The sequence below is a fragment of the Bubalus kerabau genome, chromosome 1 (assembly GCF_029407905.1).
Source record: "Bubalus kerabau isolate K-KA32 ecotype Philippines breed swamp buffalo chromosome 1, PCC_UOA_SB_1v2, whole genome shotgun sequence".
Classification (NCBI taxonomy): Eukaryota; Metazoa; Chordata; class Mammalia; order Artiodactyla; family Bovidae; genus Bubalus; species Bubalus kerabau.
In genome coordinates, this window is record NC_073624.1 from 90,378,672 (window position 1) to 90,386,405 (window position 7,734).

General features: G+C 32.9%; 1 pseudogene; it reads left to right on the plus strand.

Annotated features, from left to right (window-relative positions):
* Nucleotides 1-3,633: 3,633 nt before the first annotated feature.
* Nucleotides 3,634-4,641, plus strand: LOC129649850 (ERO1-like protein alpha; annotated as a pseudogene).
* The last annotated feature ends 3,093 nt before the right edge of the window (nt 4,642-7,734 follow it).

The following is a 7,734-nucleotide window of genomic DNA, read 5'->3' on the forward strand; positions in this document are numbered from 1 at the left end:
CCCTATGCTGTACAGTGTATCCTTGTAGCTTATTTATTTTATACATAGTAGCTCTTGATCTCCTACCCCTATCTTGTCTCTACCAGCTTCCCTCTCCTCACTGGTTTGTTCTCTATGTTTTTGAGTAAAAGACTTATAACCTCAATTCTATTGCAAACCGCAGAAGGACAAACTTCAAAAATTCTTTAAAGAAATAAACGTAACATTGGAACCAGAATCTGATGAAGATTGTACAAAAGGGAAAACGACACACTGATTTCATTTATGAAGATCAATGCAAATAACCTAAGTAAAACATTACCAAATGGAATCAAACAGCATGGAATGTCATGACCAAGGGTCAACTGCTTTAGGAATATAAATAGGTTCAATGTTAGGAAATATATTAATATGTTTTAAAATGTTATTATATATATGAAGAAAAGATCTTGCAATTATCACCCAAGTGCTGGAAAAATATTTGACAAAATTCAAGATGTATTCCTAGTAAAAAATAACTTTCAAACGAGAAGTAAAAGACTATCTTCTTAGCATCACAAGGTCTCTTGCTTACCAACTCCCGCTTATCTTGCTCATCTCTTGCTTATCTTACTATTTTCATGGGAAAACACCAGCAGCATTCATATTAATGTCTAAAACAAAACGAGGCTATCCACAACTACTATAACATCAAACATGATATTAGAGGTATTTGCCACAGCCTTGTTACAAAGAAAGCAATGAAATGTATGAGAGTTGTAGATAATCTGATGATGTGTCTAGAAAATGAAATGGAAAAGCTGCTGCAAACCAAAAGATGATTCAGTAAGATAGCAGGACATAAAGGCAGTTTACACAAGTCAGTAAGCTTCATGGAAACAGGGAAGAACCAGTTAGCCAGTTAGAAGGTACCATAGCAGAGAATATTCACATCCCATTTAATAGCAAGCATAGTTACAAAACTCGTAGGAATGAAGTTAAGAAGAAATATGTAAAAATATATGAGAAAAATTTTATAATACTCCCCAAAGACACAAAAGTGGACTCAAGCCAATGAAAGACACACCTTAAGTGAATTCCTAAATTTAATATAATTTCAATAAAAATTTCAACAAGATTTTTGTTTTTTAGTTAAGAAAATGGATGCTTATGCTCCTGTGAAAAAATAAACAAGAGCTGCCAGGGAAACCTTGAAAAGAAGAGCAATGAGGAGGGGCCAGTCTTACTAGACATGTAAAACACTGTAAAGCCTTCATACTTAAAAGGATGTAGAATTGGTGCATAAATAGACAGACACCAGTGGAACATGATATAAAGTCTAGGCACCAATCCAATAATAAATTTATTATATGCCTCAAAATAATGAAAAATGGATTCAAATAAGTGTTGCTGAGACAATTCTGTATCATTTGGGAAAAGATAAACTTGTATCTGTAGCTTATACTGCACACCAAGATAAACTCCACATGGATCACTTAATTAAACACAACAAAATTGGAAACTGTACAAGTTATAGAAGAAAACGTGTAGATTTCCATATATATACCCATGGGGGTAGTGGGGAAAGCATTCATATGACTCAAAATCTAGAATCAATAAAATACTTGATATATTCCCTTACACACAGTTTTTTTAAATTTCATGGCCCAAATACTGTAAGATCAAAAACAAAGAATTCACTGGACAAAATATTCACAACTCTATTATAGAAAAAGTTAATCTCCCTAATATATAAAGGTGTTCTAGAAATAAAAAGACATAGCGTAGTGTTAGTCACTCAGTCGTGTCTGACTCTCTGCAATCCTACAGACTGTAGCCCGCCAGGTTCCTCTGTCCATGAGATTCTCCAGGCAAGAGTATTGGAGTGGATTGCCATTCCCTTCTCCAGAGGATCTTCCCGACCCAGGGATCAAACCTGGGTCTCCTGCATTGCAGGCAGATTCTTTACCATTTGAGCTACAGGGAAGACCTAAAAAAAGAGACATAAGTCCAGTAGAAAAATGAGCACAAGACATAAACTGATAGTTTAAAAAGATTCATGCAAGTGGCCCTTGAAATAGTAAAACACAGTCAACTCATTCAAAAAAGAAAACAAATTACATTGGGATAGAATTTCTTGCTGTGCTAGCAAAAATCCCAAAATTTGAGAGAACAATTTGTTGCCAAAGCTTTAGGGAAAAAGACACTGACGTGCTACTGGTAGAATGTACAGCCCTTAAGGAGGGGAATTTCCTATTTTTCATAACTTTTTTATTGGAGTACAGCTGATTTACAATGTTATGTTAGTTTCTGCTGTATGGCAATCAGATATATATATATATATATATATGCTCTTTTTTTAAAAAAATTCTTTTCCCATATAGGTCATTTACAGACTGTTGAGAAGAGTTCCCTGTGCTGTAGAGCAGGTCGTTATTAATTATCTATTTTATAGGGAGTTTTGTATTATCTACCAAAATTGCAAATAGATGCATTCACCCTTTAACCTAGCAATCACATTTTTAAGAAATCCATCCTGAAAGTGGCACAGTGGTAAGAATCTGCCTGCCAATGCAGGAGACACGAGAGACAGGAGTTTGATCCCTGGGTTAGGAAGATCCCCTGGAGTAGGAAATGGCAACCCACTCCAGTATTCTTGCCTGGAAAATTCCATGGACAGAGGAGCCTTGCAGGCTACAGTCCATGGGGTCACAAAGAACTGGACACAACTGAGTATACTTGCACACATAGTGCTCATACTAAAAGTACATCTGCACAAACTTGAAATAATACGTGCACAAGGTTAGTCATTGTGGCATTATTTTTAATGGTAAAAATCCTAGAAATGTCACAAATACTATCAATAGTGGGGATCTGAATAAGCTATGGTACACAATGGAATACTATGAAGCTGTAAACATTATGCACATATATTTATGTATACATTATATATAATGTGTATATATAGTACATTATATAATTATAATTATTCATATATAGTACATATATATGTATAATGTACATTGTATATGTTATATATAACAAATATTTTTATATGTTGCTATAGAATAATTATCACATGTTTTATGTGAGGTGAAGGGCAGAACAATGTATATAGTAACTATCCTTTGAATAAAATGAAACATTGGAAAGATTAACCAGAAACTAATGAAAATATTTATTCATAGGTGATGGGGGAACTAGGATAAGGGGATAGGGGTGGAAGGGGGACTCCTTTGAGTGTATTTTTAATGTAGTTTTGACTTTAGAATCATGTAATTATTTAACATATTCAAAAAGTAAATTAAACAAAACAGAAAAAAAGGGCAAGCCCTAAAACTGAAAACAAAAGAGACATAAATGTGTATAATATTGGTAACATAACCGAAAACAAAGATTTATTTCAATTGACCTTCGAACATAGGAATTTGTCCTTCTTCAAGTGGGTCATATTCTAAGAACTAAACAACTCTTAAACTTCATTGTGCAGTTTTTTTGTTAGTACTAATATTGGCATTGTGAGACTGTTTTGTGTATGCTATAGGATAAAGCAAATAAGTTCAATATAAGAAGTAATACAAATGTTAAACATTAAAAATTTAGTGTTTTAATTAAAGTTAAATTAAATCCACAAGATACAGGTATTCTGAAGAAGCCAATAAGCTCACTCAAGATATGAACAAGCTGAGTAACACAGTTTGGGGTGAATCTCTAAGTGAGGAAACACAGAAAACTGTTGTTCAGTGGGTCAAGTATGATGATTCCTCAGACAGCCTCTGTGAAGCTGATGACGTATCAGCTGAATATGATAGGTTGGCATGAATACGTAGATTGTTCTTAATCCTAAACATTACACAGTGAGAAGGGCCAGATGCTTGGAAGACAGGGAATATCACTGTTTATGAAGAAAATAAAGTCACAGACAATGAAAGATATTTAAATATTTTGGCTTCTAGGCAAGGGAAACGTGAAGAGAACATTTTTCACAGATGGCTAGAAGGTCTTTGTGTAAAACAGTTGTGTACTTCAGACATATCTGGACTACATGCAAGCGATAATGTGTGTTTGAGTGCGAGAGAGCTTTTACAAGATAGCTGTTTGGAAAATGGGGACACACACTGCAGAATTTCACCAGTGGGTGTGATGGAATTTTGACTGAAGGACAAGAAAGCCTAAGAACATGTATTTTCCTTACTTAAAAGAATTAAGGCCATTATCTAAAATGCTACTACCAACTGGGCACCCAGATTTCCAACTGTTCACTGAAAATGAAGTTTAAGTTTCTGACAACAAGATTCAAAAATTAGTCTTGGAAATATTTAATAAAGTAAAAACATTTTTTTTTATTTTATGGAATTCATTTTTTTGGCTTGGAATTAAAAAAGAGGCAAGCCAATTATAGGCACATTTTAGGACACAGTTTAGAGATGTTTCCAAAATTATGGATTGTGTTGGCTGGTTTAAATGTTGACTGTGGAGAATATTCAGACTCAGGGTTTGGGCACTGCCTTAAAGTTCTTGTTTTGAGAGACATTGATAGCAAATACACCAGAAAGTGGGCCCATGTATGAAATTCATCCAAATTGACAGGAAATAGTACCATTGTCTAATGCATTTGGAAGAATTTCTATAAATATGAAAGAATTGGAAAACTTCAGAAAGTTGTTGCAAAATATCCATTAAAGAAATGAGTTGAAATGTACCTGTTTCTGGACAATGGAGGCCAAAGAGTGAAACAGTAACACAAGTTTGAGGTTGACCTTTTATTTAAAGTTATTTTTATTAGAGGAGAATCCTGTTGTTTAAGTAAACAGTTTTATTTTGTAATTGTGCTGAGTTTAAATATGTATAATATTATTGTGAGTCAAAGTAATATTTTGATAATTTAGCACACATTTTAAAGTTTAATATTGAGTAAAATGAAGATTATAAAATTCTAAAAATGAATAAAATTTTAAAATTTCACGAGGGAAATACAACAATTATGGGCTACAGAAGAAAAGATTAGAGAACTTAAAGACATAGAAATAGAAACTATTCAAAATGAAGCAGAGGGAAAAAAATATTGAAAAAGAAAGGATCAGAGCAAAAGTGATCTGTGAGATATATCAAGCAGTTTAAAATACATGTAACTGAAGTTTCAGAAGAGCTGTGCCTGCATGTTGTCACTTCAGTCATGTTTGACTCTTTGCAACACTGTGGACTGTAGCCTGCCAGGCTCCTCTGTCCCTGGGATTCTCCAGGCAAGAATACATGGAGTTGCCATGCTCTCCTCCAGGGGATCTTCCCAACCCAGGGACTGAACTCACTCACCTCACTCACTCTTATGTCTCCTGCATTGGCAGCTGGGTTCTTTATCACTAGCACCACCTGGGAAGCCCCAGAATAGGAACTATACAAGTATTTAAAGAAATAATGACTAAAAAATTCAAAATTTGAAAGGTTAGTGAAAGCCAGGCATAATAAGCTTAAAGAAAACAAGGCCAAGGTACATCATAATCAAACTGCTAAAAACCAAGGATAAAGATATTCCAGAGACCAAATTACATACTGAGCAGGATAGGCAAACCATGGCCATGGGTCAAATTTGATTCACCTCTTGTTTTTGTAAACAAAGTTTAGTTGGAATACAGCCCCAATGCATTCATTTATATATTCACTGTGGTTGCTTCTGTTCTACAAAGACAGAGTTGAGTAGTTTCAAGAGAGACTATAGGGCTTGCAAAAACCTAAAAGACTACCTGAAACTTTACATGAAAGTTTGCTATCCCCGAACTACAGAAGAACAAAGGAAACAGCAACCACAGAGTTCTTAAAAAAGCTACACAAGGTGAAGACAAGGGTCAACCCAGAATTTTTTACCCAGAGAAAATCTCTTTCACACATAAAGATGAAATAAAGACCATTTTAAATAAACAGATGAAATGCTAAATGAAGTTCTTCAGGCAGAAAAAAAATAACATGAAAATTTGGATCAATACAAAAGAATAGACCATGCAAAAATTGATAAATACTAGGTAAAGTATTTTAAAACATTTTTCTCAAATTTTATTTATTTTAAGAAGGTAAATGATTAAAGTAAAAATAAAGCGCATTCAGGTTTTTAACTTATATAGAAGTAATATGTGTGACAACAAAACCAAAAAGGAGAAAATGAAAGTATGTTATTGTAAGGTTCTTACATTGTGACAAGTTAAGGATGTATATTGTAAACTATTGAATGACACAGTCTAATACAACAGCTGCTTGCCACACGTGGCTATTAAAATTAATAAAAATTTAAAACTCAGTTCCTTAGTCATACTAACTATACTTCAAGTCTTGAATAGTTATATGTGGCTAGTGGTTACCATACCGAACAATGCAGATATAGAATTCCATGTTCACAGAAAATTCTATTGGAAAAGAACTGCTCTAAAGCATTAACAACAAAACAAAACAAAGAGAAAAGCAAGAACTAAAAAGCCAAAACCCAAGGTAAAAAAATTAATTTTAAGGTTTGCTTAGTCTAAACATTGGAATGGAAATACGGAAAAAGAAACAAAGAAAAGATAAGACAAATAGAAAACAAAACAGCAAATGATAGACTGAAACTCATTTTATTAACAGTTATAATAAGTATAAATGATCTAAACATTCCAATTAAAGGGTAGAGATGGTAGGGTTGGATAAAAAGTAAAACTCAAGTACTTTCTGTCTATAAGAAAGTTACATAAAATGTAAAGGCACAGACATGACAAAAGAAAAGAAATGGAAAGTATATAGCATGCAAACACTAAAAAGAAAAGCTGAAGTGGCTCCCTGAATATTGAACTAAGTAAAGAGCAATGAATTTTACTAGAAATAAAGAAAGGCCATTTTGTAATTATTTTAGTGGTCAATTCAGCAAAAGGACATAACAATCCTAAACTGTTAAACATCTAACAAAATAACTTCAAAATATAGGAAGCAAAACCCAACAGAAATGAGAAATAGATAAATCCACAAATTTGGTTTAAATCCAAATTATTAATACTAAATATAACTGCACTAAATGAGCTAGACAAAAGAAAAGGCTGACAAAATGGACAAAAAGCAAAACGAAACAAAATATGCTAGCTATTAGAAATACGCTTAAAACTTTGAAAGTTGAAAGTAATGAAAAAGGAGAAATCATGCACCCAATTCAAAAGAAAGCTGATATGGCTATATTCATATCAGTTACTTTAAGGCAAAAGCATTAGTGGTGAATAAGAAAACTGCCCAATAATGAAAACTGTTCAAGTCACCAGGAAAATACGATAAATTTTTTAATTACAGCACAGCACTAGAATATATAAAGCAAAAATTATCAGAACTACAAACAATTTATCAGAAGGATAAATTCAAAAATGTAGTAGAAGATTTTAAAAGCCTCTTTTTAGTCATTTGTAGTATGTATAGAAAAATCACTTAGGGTATAAAAATTTTAATAAACATATTATAAATTTGTTTTAAATTTTGTAATAATGGATGTCTCTAAACTTTGCATCCAACAAACACAAAACATATATTCTTCCTTGCAGCATGTATATAACAATTACAAACAACTTGTCTATTAGACAAATTCCAACAAATTTCCAAAGATTGATATTGAACAGGAAAGGTTCTTTAACTACAATGGAGTTAAGCTATTAATATAAAGATAACCACAAAATTCCTATGTTTGGAAATTAAGAAATATTAGTTTATTCAACAAATATTTAATGCATGCATACTATGAGCCAGGCACTGTCTAGACACTTGGGATTACTATAT